This window comes from Grampus griseus (genome assembly GCF_964374135.1).
Source record: "Grampus griseus genome assembly, chromosome: 9".
In the NCBI taxonomy this organism is placed as follows: Eukaryota; Metazoa; Chordata; class Mammalia; order Artiodactyla; family Delphinidae; genus Grampus; species Grampus griseus.
The window spans coordinates 68,325,664-68,348,005 of NC_139003.1; the positions used below are offsets into that span (position 1 = coordinate 68,325,664).

The following is a 22,342-nucleotide window of genomic DNA, read 5'->3' on the forward strand; positions in this document are numbered from 1 at the left end:
GGCCAGCAAGCGCATCCAATATGTGCCTGAAGTGGTGAGAACCCGAAAGCATTTGGTCGGAGAACTAAGGACTCTCGACATTTATCTCAAAGGAGGAGTTCTGAATTTGGAAACATCCTTTACCCTCTGGCTCCAGGAATTCTCAAGATTAAGTGCTGGATGAGCAGAGGGGAAGTAGAGCAAGCCTCATTAGGTTGAGAGGCTTCATGGGATGAAAGCCAGAGGGAGAGGATCCTGGTTGTTTGGAAGCAAACAGCAGATGTTAGAAAGGGAAAAGTAAGACGGAGATCAATTCGCTATGCAACTTTGCTTAAAACTATATTGTTGCAGTTAGTGTCAGAGGTTTTTTGTTTTTTTGTTTTGATGTAAATATTCTTTAAAAATAATGCAAAATAATAAATACTGTATGTGAGAATATTATCATAAAAAATGTTACATACTTGTGGACTACTACAAATAACAAAGCCGGGTCATTCATTATTTGCTTAGCATCAAATGAAAGCAGCTGAAATTTGAAATGTACAGACACTAAGGTTTATGTGTACAAGTTTCTAAGTTTGCTTAGGTAAGTGTATTATAAGTATCCTCAGAATTTACTAATATAGATAACTACTTGTCAGGAAATCAACATTTTTTTTTTTTGTATAAGAGGCCACTTACAGTTTGTTTCAATCTTAGATGTCAGTGTTTTTAAAATTAATTGCACTTATTTTTATAGTCACTCTCTCTAACCATGAAGCCACTCATGAATACTAGATTACTTAACTTTTTCTTAAGTGTGTCTCAGGAGTTAATTCCTTTTTATGTTGCAGAGTATTACATTGTATGGATACATGTAATTATTTATCAAATGATCTGTTGAGGAACATTTGAGTTGTTTCCAGTTTTTGGTATTACAGATAAAGGTGCTTTGAACATGCAGGCACAAGTGTTGTATGGACATATGCCTTCAGTTCTCTTGGGCATATACCTAGGACTGGAATTATTGGGTCATAGGAAAGTGTATTTTTAACTTTTCAAGAAATTGCCAAACTGTCTTCCAAATGATCGTACAATTTTCCATTCCTTTGAGCATTGTATAAGAGTTCCAAATCCTCCATATTTTCACAAACACTTGGTTTAGCCAGTCTTTTTACTTTTAGCCACTCTCATAGGTGCATACTAGTATTTTACTGTAGATTTAATTTGAATTTCTCTAATATTGAGCATGTTTTCATATGTTTATTCACCATTTGAAATATTTTGTGAAGTGTCTATTCAAATCTTCTGTTTATTTTTTGGGTTGTTGTTTTTGTTGTTTGTCATTGACTTGGAAGAACTCTACATATTCTTGATACAAACCTTTTGTCTGATACGTGTTGTAAAGAGTTTCTACCAGGCTTTTTTTGCCTTTTCATTTTCTTAACTGTGTTTTTGGAAGAACAAAAGACTATGTTAAAAAAAAAAAAAAAAGGCTTCCCTGGTGGCGCAGTGGTTGAGAGTCCGCCTGCCGATGCAGGGGGCACGGGTTGGTGCCCCGGTCCGGAGCGGCTGGGCCCGTGAGCCACGGCCGCTGGGCCTGCGCGTCCGGACCCTGTGATCCGCAACGCAACGGGAGAGGCCACAACAGTGAGAGGCCCGCGTACCGCAAAAAAAGAAAAAAACACAAAGTTTTAGAAGAATTAAAAAACAAAGTACAGGCAACTTACTTCTTAGGTTAGAAAGTAGCTTTTCTAAAGAAAGGGACTATCCTCAAAGTTGCATTGCAATCCTTCTGAGTCTAAGATACTACATACTGTTAAGGTATGAACAATCCAGAACTAAAGATAATCATAACAAAAACCACCACCACAACAATATCCATTTCCTGAGTGCTGACAGTGTGCCAGGCAATGTGGTTGGCTACTTAAATAGGAAGTGACTGAGACAGAAGCCTTCCCAACTGCAAAATTATACAGTTTTTTTATCTCTGCCCAAGGCAGCACATTTCTGGTAGTGTTTCATAACTACTCTGACAACTTAAAAAACAGTGAATAAAAAATACACATTTATAAACATCCGCTTCTCTGACTCTCTTTTAAATACTGTGATACTGAGACAGAAAACTAGGTTGATGCAGGTGATATCTCAAAATGCAGGATCCAATCGCTTTGCATTCATCTCACTTGTTAAGAACTGATCAAGACAATGATATAGCATTACATCAAATAACTAAGAGGTTTTGCTTGTTTTTATTTATTTTTAAATTATTTTTTCTTAATATTTACCTAACTTATTTTTTAACTATTAAAACAAGTTAGTACACCGTGAGGAAAATCTTATGAATTTTTAAGGTAAAACATGTAGTTTCTGGAAAATATCATTCTTACATTGGATTATTTCAACTGTACCCTCCTGGCACAGGGTTTTTTAGTCACTGGCATTTGTCATGTGGTGCTCTCTGAGAAAATAGCCAATAACTGAGTTGCAAGTCAAAGGGAGTTTGATGTTTAAGTCTTGAAGGGTGGTAAAAATTTACATACGTACCCGTGCATACGGTAAGCTCTAGCTTCAGTGTAACCAGTTACAATTTTCAAGCAAATGAACTGAGATTAAATAATATAAAGAATTCAAACCAAAAGAGGTAGAAAGTAGAGGAAATATGTATATACAAAATGTATAAATATCATAAATAAATTATAAAATATAGATTTAAACATAAATATGTCAGTAATTACAGTAAATGTTAATACATTAAATTCCCTATTGAAGCCAAAGATTTTAACTGAATTTATCAACAACAGCAACAATTCTGTGCTTGTTACAAGAGACACAGCTAAATAGAAAGTTAAGAAAATAATTAAAATTTAAAAAGGAAATATATGAAGAGCAGAAACTAGACACACACACAAAAAGCAAATGTAGTGATAATAATATTGAGGTGTATAAGTCAGAAAGCATTAGCAGAAATAAAAAGGAAATTTTCCTGAGGATAAAAGGTTCAATTGACCATGGTGATAAAAGGTTCAATTCTAAATACCTAATTATATAACTTAAACTTTACGAGACAAAAATTAACTGAAATTCAAGGAAAAGTAAAAAATTAATATGGAAGAGTATACAAATTATGATCACTGGGCTATAAAGCAAGAAATGAAAGTAATATAAACCACAATGTAAAATTTTTAAAGAAAAGATGTACAAACCAAATCTTGCAAGATGTAAAAAAAATTATTCCAATCAGGAAGGGATTATTCAAGTGATGCTTGGTTTTCAAATATTGAACTATCAGTATATTTAATTACATTAAAGAAATAGAGAAAAAATCCTGATTTTCTTTATACATTCAGAAAAAGAATTAACACAAATTGCAATAACCATTACTTATAAAAAACTTTTATAAAACTGAATTAAAAAAATTCCTTCATACTAAAGTGTATCTTCACAAATCTATAGCAAAATACAGTCATAAAATATTAAAATCTTTTCCCTCTAGTGTCCTGTTGTCAACACTGTTATTCTACTTTTTATTGGGTTCCCTAGCCATTATAATAAGACAAGAAAGGAAATAAAATATATATGGAATGGAAAGAAAGAAAGAAAATTGTCACCCTTTGCAGTCAGAAAATCCAAAATAATCTATACATAAATTATTAAAATAAGTGCGTACATCAAGGTTGCTGGATATAAGGTTGTATTTGGGTTCTCCAGAGAAACAGAATTGAGAGAGAGAAAGAGAGCGAGAGGGAGATGGGGGCAGAATTTAAGAGAATGTCTTACATAATTGTGGGGGCTGGCAAGTCTGAAATCTGTAGGGTGAGCCAGCAGCCTGGAAATTCAGGTTAGAACTGTTGAATTCTTTTTTTTTTTAATTTATTTATTTATTTTTGTCTGTGTTGGGTCTTCATTTCTGTGTGAGGGCTTTCTCCAGTTGCGGCAAGCAGGGGCCACTCTTTATTGCGGTGTGCGGGCCTCTCACTATCGCGGCCTCTCTTGTTGCGGAGAACAGGCTCCAGACCCACAGGCTCAGTAGTTGTGGCTCACGGGCCCAGTTGCTCTGTGACACGTGGGATCTTCCCAGGCCAGGGCTCGAACCGCGTCCCCTGCATTGGCAGGCAGACTCTCAACCACTGCACCACCAGGGAAGCCCAGAACTATACAATTCTTGAGTCTGAAATCTTCAGGGCAAGTCAGCAGACAAGGTTTCCAATACTGCAGCCTTACGGCAGAATTGTTTCTTCTTTAGGAAACTTTAGTCTTTGCTCTTAAGGCCTTCAACTGGTTGGATATAGCACCACCACCACCACCACCCCTCCCCGTGTTATGAAAGGTAATCTACTTTACTCAGAGTCAAATGATTTAAATATTAATCATATTTTTAAAAATAGCCTCACAACAACATCTTGATTGGTGGTGAATAAATAATTGGGCACCATAGCTTAGCCATGTTGAAACATAAAATAAGCCATCACAGTCTACCCCTTGTCAATTTGGCACCCATGCACATCTTTTCCAAACATACTTAAACTCTAAAGACATTATTAAAGTCATACTTCTGCTTAATATGATACAACTATCCTGTGTGAAACCCAAGTCCCCTAACCCTTTCACCAGAAGATGATGCAAAATGCTTGAATGATAATCAGTCTTCCCTTCATATTCTGTAACTCAAATACTATGATGTAAAGTTAACAAAACTTAACTACTATGAATCAAAGTTAATACATCTCGTTATATGATAAGAGAGGAAAGAAAAAAATATTAGGTATACACACACACAAATATATTCATAACAAAATAAGAAATACTCAAAACAATTATATTCCTAGTTTCTGCAACTGGTCACGTGGCCATAACTGGTATTTAAAACTACCTATTCCTCCATCTCTTCCATATTGTCTTAGCCCTCAGAAAGTACTTCAGCTGGCTGTGGTCTATACCTGGTAGCATGACTCAAACCTTCATTCCTGAAGGTGCTAGGCCATTAGTAATCCTGCCTGAATTGAGTTGTTGTAGTTTTGTTTTGTTTTTTTAAATTTATTTATTTTATTTATTTTTTATTTTTGGCTGCATTGTGTCTTTGTTGCTCTGTGCAGGCTTTCTCTAGTTGTGGCGAGCGGGGGCTGCTCTTCATTGTGGTGCGCGGGCTTCTCATTACCGTGGCTTCTCTTGTTGCGGAGCATGGGCTCTAGGTGTGCGGGCTTCAGTAATTGTGGCACGCAGGCTCAGTAGTTGTGGCGCACGGGCTTAGTTGCTCCGCGGCATGTCGGATCTTCCCGGACCAGGGATGGAACCCGTGTCCCCTGCATTAGCAGGCGGATTCTTAAACACTGCGCCACCAGGGAAGCCCAAGTTGTTGTAGTTTTCTACTGACTTGAATCACAGGGCATTGTAGTACTACGAGATGCCCTAAAGGAACTTCTGCATTGCAGATCTCCTCTTCCTTACCTCCATTTTATAGTAGCAGTCCAATTTCCCTTTGGCAGTCAGGATCAGTCCCCCTAGTAACTCCCTTAACTGCCTGTTGATTCCGAGGCATGAGGAGCCCAAAGTGGTCAGGTGGCCATCTTCCCTTCCAATTCAGTGGAATCATGCTGTGTTTACTGATGGAAGCATTCCTCCCTTTGGAGACCTCCAGACCAGGGAAACATAAGATGGTGAGGACAAGAAGAAAAATTTTTACTGATGGATCACTAGCAGTAATAATGGTGCCACTTCCATTTCTACTCCTTGATCCCTGGACCCATGAGTCCTGGATATGGTAGAAACAAAACCATATGTTGGACACTGATTTTCAAGATTCCTTGATATTTATATTATTTTATATATTTGTATACATATACACCTACATATAAATCCATATATACATACATATATATCAGGGGGTCTTGAAAAAACTAAAAGGAAAACACAAATTAAAGAATAAGTTATGAACTATAATACTATTTTATATAACATATGAAAGCACACCACAACATTATTGTTTATACATATATAAATAAGTAGTAAAGTATTAAAATCTGAACAGAAAAGATACACAAAATGCAAGAATAGGGTTATTATTAGATACATAAAATGATATGATTGGAGAAAGGTATAAAAGAACTTTCATTCATAAACTTATTTAAAAAAAACATTCTGAATCAAATATGGCAAAACACAAAATTTTTCAAATGGGGCACCTAAGTCTATGCTATGGACTGAATTGTGTCCTCCCAAAATTCATATATTGAAGCCTTAAACCCAATATAATCATATTTGGAAAGGGAGTCTTTGGGAGGTAATTAGGTCTAGATGAGGTCATGAGGGTGGGGCCTCATGATGGGATTAGTGCCCTAATGATAAGAGACATCGGAGAGCTTACTCTCTCTCCATCATGTGAGGACACAGCCAAAAGGTGGTCATGTGTAGCCCAGGAAGAGAGATCTCACCAGAATTCTACACTACTGGCATCCTGATCTCAGACTTCCAGACAGCAGAACTATGAGCAAATAAATGTCTGTTATTTAAGCCATGTTGTCTATGGTATTTTGTTATGGCAACCCAGGCTAAGACAGTCATCATTACATTATTCAAAATATAATTCCTTATATTTGAAAAATCACCTTTCCTTTAAAAAAAAATTCATTGCCATGAATATCAAGGTCATGTTGCCCAAAGGGTATATAGAAAAGCAGAATACTAGAAAAATTAAAAGTGAAAGCATTTTTCAAGTTTAAATGACTACACAACTATCAGATACTGTAAAATCCTTAAAAGTAGGAACTATATGAGTATCCCTAGTGCCTAGTGCAGTATGTGCCATATACCAGTGCTTAATGTCTGCTACATACAGAGTACATAAATGAAACAGAAACTGTAAAGCTCCACAAACTATTGTTCTTCTGAAATCCCATAATAAAGAGATGAGGTTACAACAACTGCAAAAATAAATCTTTTCAGGGACATTTTATCATGCAGCAAGTTTTCAAACTTTAATGTTGCTATAAATAACATGGACCTCTTGGTCTGGTAAAAACCAGTCTCCTAATATCCTCTTTACACAAATTATTAATTTTGACTTCTACAGTTGTGATTAAGCCCTTTTCCTTGCTTTCTTTACAATCTCCTTTCCCTAGTCTTCCTTTCCTAGTCCAAATCCTGGATCATTTCATACTAAACAGGCGCATGTGATAGCTTCCTTCTTTGCTGTCATTTGAGCTAATCATCCCAAAGAGGGAATCACTCCTATTTTGTATCAGTCCCAAGAGGTGTACTTCAACTTCTTCAGGAAAAGTGATCGCATTTTATTAACCTGCATCACACAAAGTTCAGAAAATTTTTTGATATACCAATAAGCTGTCATTGTAGAGAACCACATCTAGATTATGGGCCTGGATAGAATCATAGAAATGGAGCTATCAGGGAAAATCTAAAAAGAAAAGCATGGCTCCAAGTAAGAATTGTATGTATGGTTCTTTCTCTCTCTCTCTCTCTTTTTTTAATATCATATGTGTTTATACTTTCACTAAATTTGCAAACGTGTTAATTCAAATTGGTCTCCTAAGTATTCCCTTCTGTTGGTAGCATTTAGCTGTATAGTAAAATGAGCAGCTGCCACAGAGCATTTGCTAATGCTTCCTTTCTCAAAGGGAGATTAGTACAAGTTTAAGTTTGTGTTAATCCCCACCTGTAGCGTGATGACCTCTGTTGGGTTTTCGTGAGTTCCAATAATTGCTACAAAAATAGTTTGGTCTTATTTGCATAATATAGGACTATAGCAACAATATCTGCACTGTGTCATTAACCTGTTTTGCAGTAAATGGTGTTTACATATGGCCTTGGACATGTGGTATCTATTAAGTAACATCCCCAAGAATGGACGCTTACTTACTTGTTAAATAGAAACCAAAGTGTCAAAAATAATTTGGGGGAAAGAAAAAGTAAATGGCAAACGTTGACAGTCATGAGGCTTACTGAAGTTATCAAAAATGCAGATTACTTAGACATTAATAAAAAGAAATAATAGTAGCAGCTTTTCAGGCTTGACTGGGACCATTTATGGCACGATTTCAACATCACAAAACATGACACATTCATATTTTCCCAGTGCAGTTTTCAATTATAATATACAAATTTTATTAGTCATCTAGTAATACTGTAGAATAATTGAAAGAGGCAGTGCATGATTTTTAAAATGGGGACATTGATTCTGATTCTATGAGGCCTTGATTTAAGAAGAAAATAATTAAACATTTTTTATGTAAGGGAAAAACATCTTCCATGGTTTTATCTTCCATTGTTGAATTTTTCGCTTTATTTCAACTGTCTTTAAAAATGATTTGTGGGCTTCCCTGGTGGAGCAGTGGTTGAGAGTCCGCCTGCCGGTGCAGGGGACGCGGGTTCGTGCCCCGGTCCGGGAGGATCCCGCATGCTGTGGAGAGGCTGGGCCCGTGAGCCATGGCCGCTTGGCCTGCGCGTCCGGAGCCTGTGCTCCATCACGGGAGGGGCCGCAGCAGTGAGAGGCCCGCGTACCGCAAAAAAAAAAAAAAGATTTGTAATGGCCTAGCATAAACATAATGAACACGCGTTAATTACAAAATGTTTTTAAATGTAAATGATCAGGACCCATTTGAGAGAGAAGAGTCTTGGGTACTTTGGCCTAAGGATAAACGTGGTATCTCACCAAGTGTTTTCTGCTCCTAAAGAACTGTTGTTGCTGGCATCTCCTGTGACTTCAGGTCCAATATAAGAAATGTTCAGCTATCCTTCTCCAAGACTATGCTACTCAGAACTCGAGCAAGAATTCTTCTGGGAAGTTGTTCTGCACAGTTCAACTACCTCATTCGTAGTGTGAAAGAATGATGGGAACAGATACAGCATCAAAAATTGTTGGTACCACTGCTAAGTAAACACTTTTTTGAGCGATGCCACCATTCAGCCCTTAACGTAGTAGATTATAACGTGAATTCCAAGACTGAAGGAAGTTTGGAGAAGTGCACTATATCTATGGATAGGTAGAAGAAAGAACTAAAACAAAAAAACCCTACAACTTTGGATCTTTAATTCTTCAATTTACCAGTTTTCATTGATAAATCATAAAAAAACATAATGCAAGACATCTGTGTGTCTGTTTCTTATTTAATGAAACTAATTTCAAAACTGAGTTTCCATCCTGCCAGGCTGGTGGAAGATTCAGCCTAAGTTCTTCTGGGGATCCTCCTACACAGAGGTCCCAGTGTTAAGAAATAGGAAATCTCTCTGGCCAGTGCTGACAGTTGGCCTTTGCTGCTGCAGGTTGCTTGAGGTTTTGTTGCTCTCAGGAGCCCTGGTGCTTCTCTTCAGGCATCTTCAAAAAAGCTGAGAAGCTGAGAATCTCATCAAAGTTCCACAGGGTTGTGTGATATCTTGGGTCAGAGAAGAACCCCATATTTTTGTTTCTCAAAGGCACACCCCTCTCCCTTGCCCCCAGAGGATTCCAAAACAGTATCTTCACTGATTTTAGGAGGAGTCTGCTATATGTACCTTCTATTTTCTGCTCTGCAAGAATCTTCAAGGAAAGGAACGACAAAGGGCAGCTACCCATCTGGAATGCAGGGACTGGCAAATTTGTAGGGTGCACAAATGCTATGCAATATTAGAATAAAATATTGCCATAAAAATGAATAAAAAATGATTGCCAGAAAATTTTAATTTTAATGGTAACTGAACCAAAATGTGAAAAAATATTTTGTCTTGTCCCTTCAGTGCAACGCATTCTAAGATGTCTTAAAGCACATGATATATTTTTTTCCCAGCCATTTTTGTCTGGTTTCTCTTGGACTCAAACTAAAACTGACCTTATCACTCACTAGACTCTCCTCTCCAACCTCCCCAATCCAGTCACTTCTCCCCTCTCGTCTTGTCTGCACTGGAGACTTCACTGCTAAGGTAATGTACTCCTGAGAAGGGGTACATCTTATATTTATTGACTCTCAGTGTTTCAGAAATAGTGATTGATGCAAGCTAGATTCTGTCATTCCATATTCCTCCACCAGTCAACTGGAGAAGCTTTGCTCACTATACACTCAGTTACTGCGTCCTATTGATTTTACTTTTGTCCATGAACTTCTTTGTGTTGGCATTTTTATGATGCTCTGGTTACCTTACAGCACTTCATCCAGAGCCTTCTCTTGAGGAATCTGTCTACATGCAGATTTTCCTTCATTCCACCCTGTACAACATCACATGAGTCTTCTGAAAATACTGGTTTAGCTTGGTGTCCTTGGTCTTGCCCAAAAGTGTTCATTCTTTCCCTCTTGTCAGAAGGATTAATTCCAAGCTATTCAGCATGGAGCTTCCAACCTACAAAAATATGGACCCAACTTTCTTCTTATATCTATTTAAAAAAATCAGTCTAGGCATGACTTTATAGTTCCTTCTTTGCAACCCACAGGTCCCTCTCCTATTGCTCTCCTGCATCTGAGGAAATCCCTAATATTTTTTAAGTCCGGGTCAAGACCTGCCTTCTCCAAAAAAAAAGTGCTTCACACCCTGTAGTAGAGACAGTGGCTTCTCTTGTCTGAAAACTTCCAGGTTTGCTTTCTGGTAGCCATGTATTACTTCCTTGAGTATAAACTTGTTTAGACTTGTTGTTGCTCTTTTGTATTTTTAAATCATTCATACTACTAATGAAGTTTTACCTGTGTGGCTATAGACCGTGGGCTTTGAGTGTGAGACTGGTTCTTCTGTATAGAGATGGGCACAGCATGTGAAGCTGCTTCATCTTGCCATCAAGATGTCAAATGAATGTATAGCCATGCCTCAGCCTGAAGACTATGGCCGAGTATAGAGAAGAAAATGTTTTTGGTGAAAATTAACATAGAATAAATTGTCTAATATGTGTGTATATATATGCATATATATGCACATAAGAATGTATGTATATCTATAGCTTCTATTACAAATAAAATGGCTAAGTACACATCTTAATTTTTGATAGGCTTGGAGAAAGAGGTCCGACATACCTCTGGAACAAAGAAAAAGGAAATTTAACTAGTGTAAGGGATGTCTTTCCTCCAAAAGAAAGGAGAAACCTTCCTCCAGCAACCAAAATCCAATCTAATTTTTAAAAAGTATTTTGTATGCATGTAAAAGTGGATAATATTTGAATTATCCATTCATCAAAGCGTTAAAACTCAAAAACTCATTTCTGCTCTCCAGAATGGCGCCATCGCACATTTCTGCTCCAGAATAATTCGTGTAGACGGATCTGGCAGCCAAACATGAAAGTGTGGGTGCTGAACGGCTGGCAGCTGGCCCAGTGTTTAACCCTGCTGTTTTAGAATGCCATAAAATAAGCACAATTTAATCTTTGCAAATCATTTGGTCATTGGCTGTGATTTCCGCAGAAAATAACTTCAAAGAAGACAGGCACCTTTGCTGATGCTTGTTTAAGCAGCCTTGAGCGCCAATATATTTAAGAATAGGAAACAAAAACCTCAAAGCCTGTGATACATTTTTGGGATTATAAACCAAGGGGGTGTGTAAACCAGCCTATTAATTTTCCCCGGTGGTAAGGATGTGCTCAGATTGATACAATTAAGAGGTAATGTCATCAGCTAAAAAGTCATCACAGGTGAATAGATACTGCTTGTTAAAATCTATCCAAGCAGAGACTTTGCCATAGATACAGAGAACAGATTGGTGGTTGTCAGAGGTAGGGGGTACTGCTCAGTGAAATGGGTGAAGAGAGTCAAAAGGTAGAAACTTCCAGTTATAAAATATATGAGTCATGGGATGGGATGTGTAGCAGGGCAACTATAGTTAGTGTTATCCTGCATATTTGAAAGTTGCTAAGAGAGTGAGTCTTAAAAGTTCTCATCTTACTCATTCCACGAGGCCACCATCACCCTGATACCAAAACCAGACAAAGATGTCACAAAGAGAGAAAACTACAGGCCAATATCACTGATGAACATAGATGCAAAAATCCTCAACAAAATACTAGCAAACAGAATGCAACAGCACATTAAAAGGATCATACACCATGATCAAGTGGGGTTTATCCCAGGAATGCAAGGATTCTTCAATATATGCAAATCAATCAATGTGATAAACCGTATTAACAAATTGAAGGAGCAAAACCATATGGAGGTTTGTATGGAGGTTCCTTAAAAAACTAAAAATAGAACTACCATAAGACCCAGCAATCCCACTACTAGGCATATACCCTGAGAAAACCATAATTCAAAAAGAGTCATGCACCACAATGTTCATTGCAGCTCTATTTACAATAGCCAGGACATGGAAGCAACCTAAGTGTCCACAGACAGATGAATGAATAGAGACGATGTGGCACATATATACAATGGAATATTACTCAGCCATAAAAAAAAATGAAATTGAGTTGTTTGTAGTGAGGTGGATGGACCTAGAGTCTGTCATACAGAGTGAAGGAAGTCAGAAAGAGAAAAACAAATACCGTGTGCTAACACATACATATGGAATCTAAAAAAAAAAAAAAAAAGGTTCTGAAGAACCTAGGGGCAGGACCGGAATAAAGACACAGACCTACTAGAGAATGGACTTGAGGACACAGGGAGGGGGAAGGGGAAGCTGGGACGAAGTGAGAGAGTGGCATAGACTTATATGTACTATCAAATGTAAAATAGATAGCTAGTGGGAAGCAGCCGCATAGCACAGGGAGATCAGCTCGGTGCTTTGTGACCACCTAGAGGGGTGGGAGGGAGACGCAAGAGTGAGGAGATATGGGGATATACGTATATGTATAGCTGATTCGCTTTGTTATAAAGCAGAAACCAACACACCATTGTAAAGCAGTTATACTCCTATCAAGATGTTTAAAAAAAAATAGTTCTTATCTTAAAATTCTGTAACTAAGTATGGTGACAGATGTTACATATGCTTATGGTGGTGATAATTTTGCAACATATAAAAATATCAAATCATGATATATACCTGAAACTAATAGAATGCTGTGTGTCAATTCTACTTCAGTTGAAAAAAAAGTGAGACTTTGCTATGGGGAACACAAATCAGTGTATAAAATTGTGATGTCCTGCTATTGACCTAGAAAAAAACAGACACACACTTATTTAGGATATTCCTCACAATAACCTCATTAATTTATGACATCGATCTGAAATGCAGATTGCATCATTTTATCTTATGGTTACTTGGAAACTTATAAGAAACAATTATTTTTTTTAATGCTGTCATTTGACAGTTTGGAGAATATTATGTGATTTATTTCAGTAATTGTTTCTATCATATGTGGAGACAAACTCTATGGAAAGTAACTGATCTCCCTTGACCAAAGCAGAGGATGGATATATATATATATATATATATATATATATACTTTTTTTTTTTTTTGCGGTACGCGGGCCTCTCACTGTTGTGACCTCTCCCGTTGCGGAGCACAGGCTCCAGACGCGCAGGCTCAGCAGCCATGGCTCACGGGCCCAGCCGTTCCATGGCATGTGGGATCTTCCCGGACTGGGGCACGAACCCGTGTCCCCTGCATCGGCAGGCAGACTCTCAACCACTGCGCCACCAGGGAAGCCCCGCAGAGGATATATTTTAAATTAAGAAAACCAAACCTTAAGTATTCTAGCAGGAGGGACCCTGTTGTCATAGTTGAACAAATTTTATCATGGTCAGTGAAACTCTGAGACATGGTTCATTATTAAGACCATCTCACCTTGTCTTGATTTAAAAAAAAAAATGTATAGAAGACCAAAAATTCATTATGTTCCCAGTGCATTCATATGACTTAGACTACACACAAAATAGAGTAGTTCAAACCAAAATTACTTCTAATATCAATAATACAAAGCAATTTATCTCTTATTTACCTTATCATCAGGAACTAACATAGATGTCACATCATGTATTTTATTAAGCACCCTAAGGTGCTTTTTCTGTCATCAATTTTGTCCCTTATCTCTTGTGCAAATATTCTGTTTGGTCTCCTTTCTTTATATTTTCTGGTGACAACTTTTAATTATTTTACTAGTTAATAGTCCCTTATGTAGTTCAACACGTCATCGATTTTTAGTTCCTTGATCTCTTTTATATGTTCATTGCCAATTATATTTATATTCTTCCCTCCAAAACTAGGATGCATGATTTGTCCTAATACCATCCTCAAATTGCTTGCCCTTTGAATATCCTTATGTTGTACAATTTCTATCTCTGGTTTACTCGAGCCAGTTAAGTTCTCTGTTATTCTTCCTTGGCTAGAAATGATTACCAGAAAAAAAATAATAAAATGGCCTAACTCTACTAATAAATGCCATTACAATCATGACATTGGACGGAGCAATCTTCATGCTGATTCCCGTTTCACCCAGAGATTGTCGTAGATGTTTACATTCTTCTTAAACCTACATGATTCACTCTGTAGATGGTCTGTCCTCCTTAACCACAGAGTAAAAATTTCTCCTCTCAAATCCCACAGGGATAAGGGTCTGGATCACCCCACTAGGAGACAAACCTAGACCAAGGGAACTACTAGTTGAGGGTGAGGGGCATCTAAAACAGGTGGTGGAGGAGGGGAGGAGAGTATTAATTATTCTCCAAAAGATGACCCACTGAATAACCTCCGAATAAGCCCAATACTTTCTGATCCCTCTTGTAGCAAAGCCCTACCTTTCCTTAAAGATTGATGTGAGTCACCCCTGCCACTATGGCGACTTATTTGCTTTCCTCATAGTCTTTAGCATAGGAGCCTGAAGTAACAGATTAATAGCTGTAGCATAGAGTTCAGTGGGACTATGTGTCCATTGGTGGAAGGGTTCTCCTTTGGGAACTAGCACCTCTCAATCCACAGAACCTAAATTTGTGGCAATGAGAAGCACAAGTTCCCCAAGTATGTCACTGGGAGTGATGGTAATTGATACGGCTGCTGTTTCCACCACTTGGTTCCCAGATTCGTGTACTCTACTTAAAGACAAAACATCAGATGATGGTACTTGATTTAGAGTGTACACTCAGTCCTGAGGATGATGCAGTCCTGGAGGATTATTCTTGCAGGGTATCATTTTCAAACTTGTGCCTCAGCTGTATCTTTAAGAGGTCAAATTACTGTGCCGCCGAGCTAGTGGCTTCTCTCCGGTCGTGTATGGGAAAGAACGAGTGGATCCCTTGGTCTTGTTTCCACTGCCATATCTCCTCTGATGTAATTATTAAATTATTTGGTATTATGTGTCAGTGAATAAAACACTCCGTAAATCCTCAGATACTGGGTCCAGACAAGGCTTTGCTGGCATAAAAGTTGATCCCTTACCAAGTGTGTGTGTCGATTACAGTCAAGATGAGTTGCTGCTCATTTCAGAGTGGAAGGATCCAGTGTAGTCAAACAAGAAGCTGATTGGACTCTTCAGAATACAGTGCTGTAATAGGGTCAAGGACTGATCTCTTTGCTGACAATTTGGGCGTTTAGCAGGGGCAGTCACTAGACTAGCATTGGTGAGTGGGAGCCCATGCGTAGTCTCCATGACTTCACTCTTCATGTATCCATTGTGCCAGCACTAGAGTGAACAATGATGGAGGCTGGCTGACGTCTACTGGCCAAGTCTCTCTGTCAACTTGGTTGGTTAATACCTCTTTTGTGGACAGTGTGTGCATTCTCTGATGGACATTGACAGGAACTTAAGATTGTCACATTTTGCGCTTATTCCATAGGTGCAAATACACGTCACTTCTCCAGACCTCCTAGTCCCTAATTTTCCATTCTTACTTCTCTATGCCCCTGACCAGTCAGCTGGGCTATTTACCACTGTCCATGAGGTCATGTACCCTTGGGCTATTTCTGTTTCCACACAAAGTGGATGCTAAATTCACCACTCTGAGCTCTGCCTATTGGGAGAGTTTGCCTATACAGTTTACTTTCAGGGAAACCCCTGGATTGAACTGCAGTGAATCAGCCATCCATTTTCAACTAACACCAACATAACACACCAACCCTTTAGTGAACCCATTACTGAGGAATATTCTTCTCCATCAGCTGGTTATAAGGGACCTTCAATGCTGCCATAGGTGTGACTTGGGGGAAATCTGCTGATGAAACAGTGCTAGATAATGTGAGGGTGGGTCTGGGCCACCTGCTTATGCATTTACTTTTCTCTCTGTCCCTGCTTATGCCTGACTCTGAGTGTACTACTTCCATCTTACAATGACTGCTGGGTCCACCTGGCCATATTAACTCAGTAATCTGAGAGGACTAAGTTCATGATGGCCACCTCTGGATGCTTGGTCACTTGATGTCACAGGGTCAGAAGCTCATTCCTGCCAAGGCCCAGTTTCATACCAGGAGGTATGCAGTAGGTGTATTTTTAGTAGGTGTGTAGTTCTTTGCAACAAATTGTATGGCCTGTTGCCAGAACCCAGGGATCTATGTTTGAATACTCCCACTGCAGGTACCGTAGTCTATGCTTTGATTCTCCCATCAGAGATACATATGGTACCACAGTACAGTATGGCTCAAGCGGCAGGTGCTTGCACCACATCATGCCCTTTCTTCCTTTAGGCCCCACAAAAAACTGGGAGCCTACCATGTCACACAGAAAATGTGTTGGAACATTATCCTAAGTGCTGAAGATGATGGGTGCAGAATTCAGAGTTTTGTGCTTCATTTTCAGATTCTTTCTATCCACACTTTTCCTAAAAGTATATTTAAATTTCTACCATGGCCAAACTTTGCCTTGGACCAGGGGTATACGAACGTGGATAGGAAAGATTTTACCTCTTTATTAAGCATTTTCTTTCACTATGTTCCACAGTTGTGTTAGCGATACCTGTTACTTTTTCATTAATAGAAATCACGGATACTTTCATGCCACATTACAGTTATTCCATATATCTTGAACTATTGTTTCTTTACTTAATCATTTTAATATTGTGAGTTATAGATCTGCCTGTGAGCTCTTGAGTTTTGATAGTTTACAAGTGTGTATATTACTGCATCAAAAATCCATGATTTTTTTACATATTTGATGTAATGTTTCAATATAGTTGACTCCCTTTATAGTTCTATATATTTATGTTATGTATTTATAAATATATTTCTGAGAAAGAATCCATAAGCTTCTACAAAATTCCACAGAGCTCTCGTTCATGGCATACATTTTTGGAACCCCTGCCTAGACCAGGCTTCTCTCTCCAGCACGCTCTTTTATGACCCTCAGGCTTTGGCTTACATGGCAACCCTCACAGGCCTTCCTGACCACCCATCCTTAAGGCAGCCTCCTGGGCACTTCTAACCACGCTATCCTGTTTTTCTTTCATCACAGTATTTATAAACGCCTTATATTTCCTTGTTCACATGGCTGTTTGTTGGCTCAATCTGTCACATTTGATCTAGTTGACATTTCCTTCTTAAATGTCCACTCTAGTATTTCAGGCTTTTCCCTCTGGATTTCCTTCAAGGGATAAATTTCCTTTAAATGATCATTTTCCTTAGTTTTTGTCCACTAACCTTTCTTCTCTAATTCACTTTCCTACCTGAACAATTTCACCCATTCCCACTAGTCCAAACATGATCAAAAATGTATTACTCCCAAGGAGATATGCAGGTCCACAATCCGTGATCTCCCATCCTGAAATCCATAAAGCTCCTTTTTCTACGAAGTTCATTGGCAGCAAAACAGCACCTGAATTCACAAAATAGCCTTTATTCATCTCATGGCCTGTGGATACGCATACATTTCACCAACAGAACGCATACTTCGGTTTATTACGTGGTGCGGCCCAAGATTCTGCTAAAGATACTACCTTTCATAGGATGTGAATACATAATAGTTTTCAAGTCTGAAAAACTGTGACATTGGAAGGGCTGAGATCATTTGTCTATTTCTAGCCCACATCTAGAGAAGGACCCAGCTGTCTTCTTAGTATCCCATAGCGCAATGTGATTGCCTTGCTCTTCTACTTATAAGCCACAACTTCAGTCACTTCTCTAAGGACATCCAGTGTTTCAGCCACATCAGACTAGGTTCACGCACGCACCTCACTTCTCCACACCCCTGCCCCTGGAAAATAAATCCTCCTGTGTAGTCCTTGTAATGTCTGCACGTCTCTGAGAATTTTTCCTTAGCCTACCAAAGCAGGATTACTGAATGTCATTTGGGGACACTTTTGATTGAATAATTGTTGCTGAAAACTCTTACAACATTAAATTACAAAAATGCGTGTCCTGGTATTTCTCTTGCCACTATGTGAAGAGCTCCATGAATGGAGAAGCCATGTCATATTCCCACAACAATGTCTGGCTCTGTTCTCACACTATGTTAGAGAAATTTACCATTTTTCCCCAGCTCCCTTCTCCCGTTTCATTCCGTTTCTGTTAATTGCACTAACAGGTATCTAGTCACTCAAGCAGCATTCCTTCATTCTCCCTCCCATCATTCTCTTTATAACATCAGTCATTCATGCCTTGTGAATCCATCTTCTCTTCTCTATCTCCTATGCCACTGCTATATGCCCTCATTATCTCTCGCCCAGTGTTTTGAGACACTGTCCTTTTTCTCTACCTGAAAACTCACTTTCTATGCAGTCTGTTATTATTCTAAATGAATGGTCTAATTGTGTTACATGCTAATTTTAAATGTTTTAAAATGACTTTACACAAACTATACAATGCTCAAAATCATTAGCATGGCATAAATATCCTTCAGAAGTTGCCTCAGTCTACTATTCAAGCATCACTCCGTGTTATTCAACCCCCAAATTTGTACTTTCCAGCAAATCTTCTGTGACTTGAATCTTCTTGCTCTTTCTGGAATATAAGCCTCTATATTGGTCCCATGTCAAGTTTCAACTCCAGTTAAATAGCCAGCTTAAATACCACCTTTAAAAAAAATTCTCCAAGTAGAGAAGATGGACATCTCAAGAAAAGAGAGAATTCACCTTTCTTCTGCCCATCCATACTGGTGAGGGTGGATCTTCTTTACACAGCCTACTGATTGAAATGCTAATCTCTTCCAGAAACACTGTCAAGGATACACCCAGAAATAATGTTTCTATTATATAATAACATTTCTATTATTCTAATGTTTCTATTATTATACCCAGCTATCTGAGCATCACTTATGGAAGTCAAGTTGACCCATAGACTTAACCAACACAGTTAGAATTAAGATAAGGGTATCTGTTATCACCAGTATTATTTAATTACTCCATAAAGTCGTCAACAAATAATAAATGCATTAAACAACAACAACAACACGCATGAAGCAAAATTTTAATTATTTGTAGGTTATATGATAATTTCTTTAGGAAAGCAAAATAACTATTGTATAAGTTATTAGAAATTATAAAAAATTTCAATAAAGTAGTCATTTGCAGAATAAATTCTTTTCTTCTACAGCAGTATCACATAGAAAATATATATTTGATTTACAAAATCAATAAAAATATACCTTCAAGTAAACTTAAAAAAAAGAGTTATATCCACATGAATATGATTCTAAAACTCTATTAAGGGACATTAAAAAGATCTTTATTGAGATATATATTGTATTACTGGAGAGTAAAATTTAAAAATATTTTAAAATATCAATCCTTCCTAAATTACTGTGAAAATTCAAGGCATTCCCAATGAAAATAGACATTTGTTTCTCTTTGGTCTCATATCAAATGATAAAGCTGAGAAAATTCTTTGAAATATAAGCAATGAGGGTGACCTAGTCTTACATAGCATTAAATGTCATTATAAAGTTAAAGTGATTGGAAACATTCAGTACTGATGGAGAAACAAACATATCAATGGCACAGAATAGAGAATCTAAAAAACAGATGCAAATATGCATGGGAAAATAATATATGTAAAAACTGGCATTTCCACATAGTCTAGATGATTAATCAAGTGGTATTGGGCCACCTGACTTATAATTTGGAGAAAAAAAAAAAAACTCCGGAAAATAAACCTTGACAATGACTTCACTTTCATCAAAATAACTCCCAAATGGACTTCAAAGCATTATAATGTAAAAGGCAACAAACACAAGAAATCATTTTCAAATATCTTTCATCTTTGGGGTACAGAAGCTTTTCTAAATATGTTGCAAAATTCAAAAACCATGAAGGAAAAAATAAATTTTAAAACATAAAAATTAAAAATAAGAAAAAAAGGAAAATCATTAACTGGGTGGAAAGACAAAAATATAATAGACAAATGGGTAATAATTACAACAGAGAAAAAAGTCCTATAAATTATAATGTAAGCAAAGAACAACACAAATGAAAATTTAGCAAATTGCCTGGACTGGCATTTCAAATACATTCAATAACCTAAAAACATATGGTCAAGTTCTTCATCTCAACAAGACAAAAAATTTACGAATACAAACAATGAAATATTATGGCCATAGGGTTAGCAAATATTTTTAAATGATTAATAAGGTAACTTGGCAGTATTTACCAGAATTTCAGTTGTGCATATTGTTTGACTCCATATTTCCAATTCTATATGTCTCTTCTTCACAAATACACAAGTGGTAAAGATTTCAGTATGAAGTTAATATAAAGTAATTTTTGTAATAGGGAAAACCTGAAAATAACCTTGGTCAACAGGAGAAACACTGTTCAATAGGAGAAGGATTCAATAAATTAGCATACGGACTACATAATAATATACAGCCGTTAAAAATAAAATAGAAAGTTATTTGTGAAACATTTTTTAGTGAAAAGGATGCTGTAGAATAAAATATCAAATAAGATCGTATTTTTTTTTAAAATTAATTATTTATTTATGGCTGTGTTGGGTCTTCGTTTCTGTGCGAGGGCTTTCTCTAGTTGCGGCGAGTGGGGGCCATTCTTCATCGCGGTGTGCGGGCCTCTCACTGTCACGGCCTCTCTTGTTGCGGAGCATGGGCTCCAGACGCGCAGGCTCAGTAGTTGTGGCTCACGGGCCCAGTTGCTCCAGGGCATGTGGGATCTTCCCAGACCAGGGCTCGAACCTGTGTCCCCTGCATTGGCAGGCAGACTCTCAACCACTGCACCACCAGGGAAGCCCAGATCGTATTTATGACTGACAAGTAGTACGTACATTAAGAACACATGCCCAAATAGAGATTTTTGGAAATGCACAGAGATGGTGGCAGTGGAGAGGGCAGAGAGAGAGCTGTGTGAGTGAGGGAAGGAGACGAAAGAGAAAATAAAAATTGCCTTTTAATCTTATTATATACAGTTCTATATTGCTAGACGTTTTTTAGATTAGCCTGTATACTTTGTATTATTTTAAAAAGGTAAAGGGAAAAGAGAGAAATTGTGATAAAATTCATGTTTGTACAGGAGTAATAAAACAGGCATTTTTTATTTTGACAATTTTGTTGGCAATGCAAATTATTACAGTTTTTAGAAAGCATTTGTTAGCATCAATAAATTGAATAATGTGCATACACATTGAGCCAATAATGATATTTTCAAAAATTACACAATAGCTGTGTAAACCTAAGTATGCAAAACTGTTTATGAGAGAATGCTCAATGAAGAATTGTTTCTAATAGCTAGAATTTGGAAACAACTTAAATATTTTATCAATAAGGAATAGGTTAAATAACTTATTCAGTTTTAAGTAAAAAGACACATGTTTCATTTTCACCAAGAATTTTATTGAACAATGTATTCATTAACCAAACAAACTTTTTGGCCAACCCAATATTAAGAGAATACAGTGCAATATTAAAAACACTGGAGCATATCTCTGTGTATCGGCAGAGGAAGTGGCCCATGTAAAAAGCTGCAGGACAGGACCCGTTTCTAACTAAACTAAATTCTATCTGGTTTCTGTAATTTACATAATAATATGAACCATTATTGTATACACTGTTGGTGTATACATGTGCAAAATTAGAAATAATATACATGAATCTGTTAACATATATGCTATATATAAATACACATATGTAATCTTTGTTATAGTTGAAGGGTAAGATTAAGGGGATTCTCTAATTTCTGCTCTCATATTGGTGATGATTTAGAAGATGATTTAATACTTTCAATATCAGAAAAATAATAACATTATTAATTCAAAACCACCTAAGTTTTTAGATGTCCACACAAATATATTAACATGAAGCATAACTTGGTGAAATTAAATAAGTTGTCTTCTTTGCAAAAAAACAAGTTAAAATTAATCTGATGCATGTAAAGACCTATCAATTTGATGTCACTCTTGTTAAAATATAAATATCCAAGAGCTCAGATACTGCCTCTTGGCACACTGCGCACCACTCACTCAGGTGATGTTCAAGGGTAGGAAGACCTGCAAATTATTCTCATAGAAATTAGCTTCTCTTTCTGTAGACCTATGCACTACAATGTTCATATCTAAAACTTGGTATTGTTTTCTCATTCAATCGCATAAAAATCTTTCACAATGACAAGGTCTTTTAGCCTT

General features: G+C 37.3%; 1 long non-coding RNA gene across 1 annotated transcript in view; it reads right to left on the minus strand.

Moving 5' to 3' along the window:
• Nucleotides 1-20,706: 20,706 nt before the first annotated feature.
• LOC309827247 overlaps nt 20,707-22,342 on the minus strand; it is a 43,382-nt gene continuing 41,746 nt past the window's right edge. Inside the window, exon 7 of the long non-coding RNA XR_014297196.1 lies at nt 20,707-21,064. This is a non-coding gene — a long non-coding RNA (uncharacterized lncRNA). The remainder of the gene's footprint in view (nt 21,065-22,342) is intronic.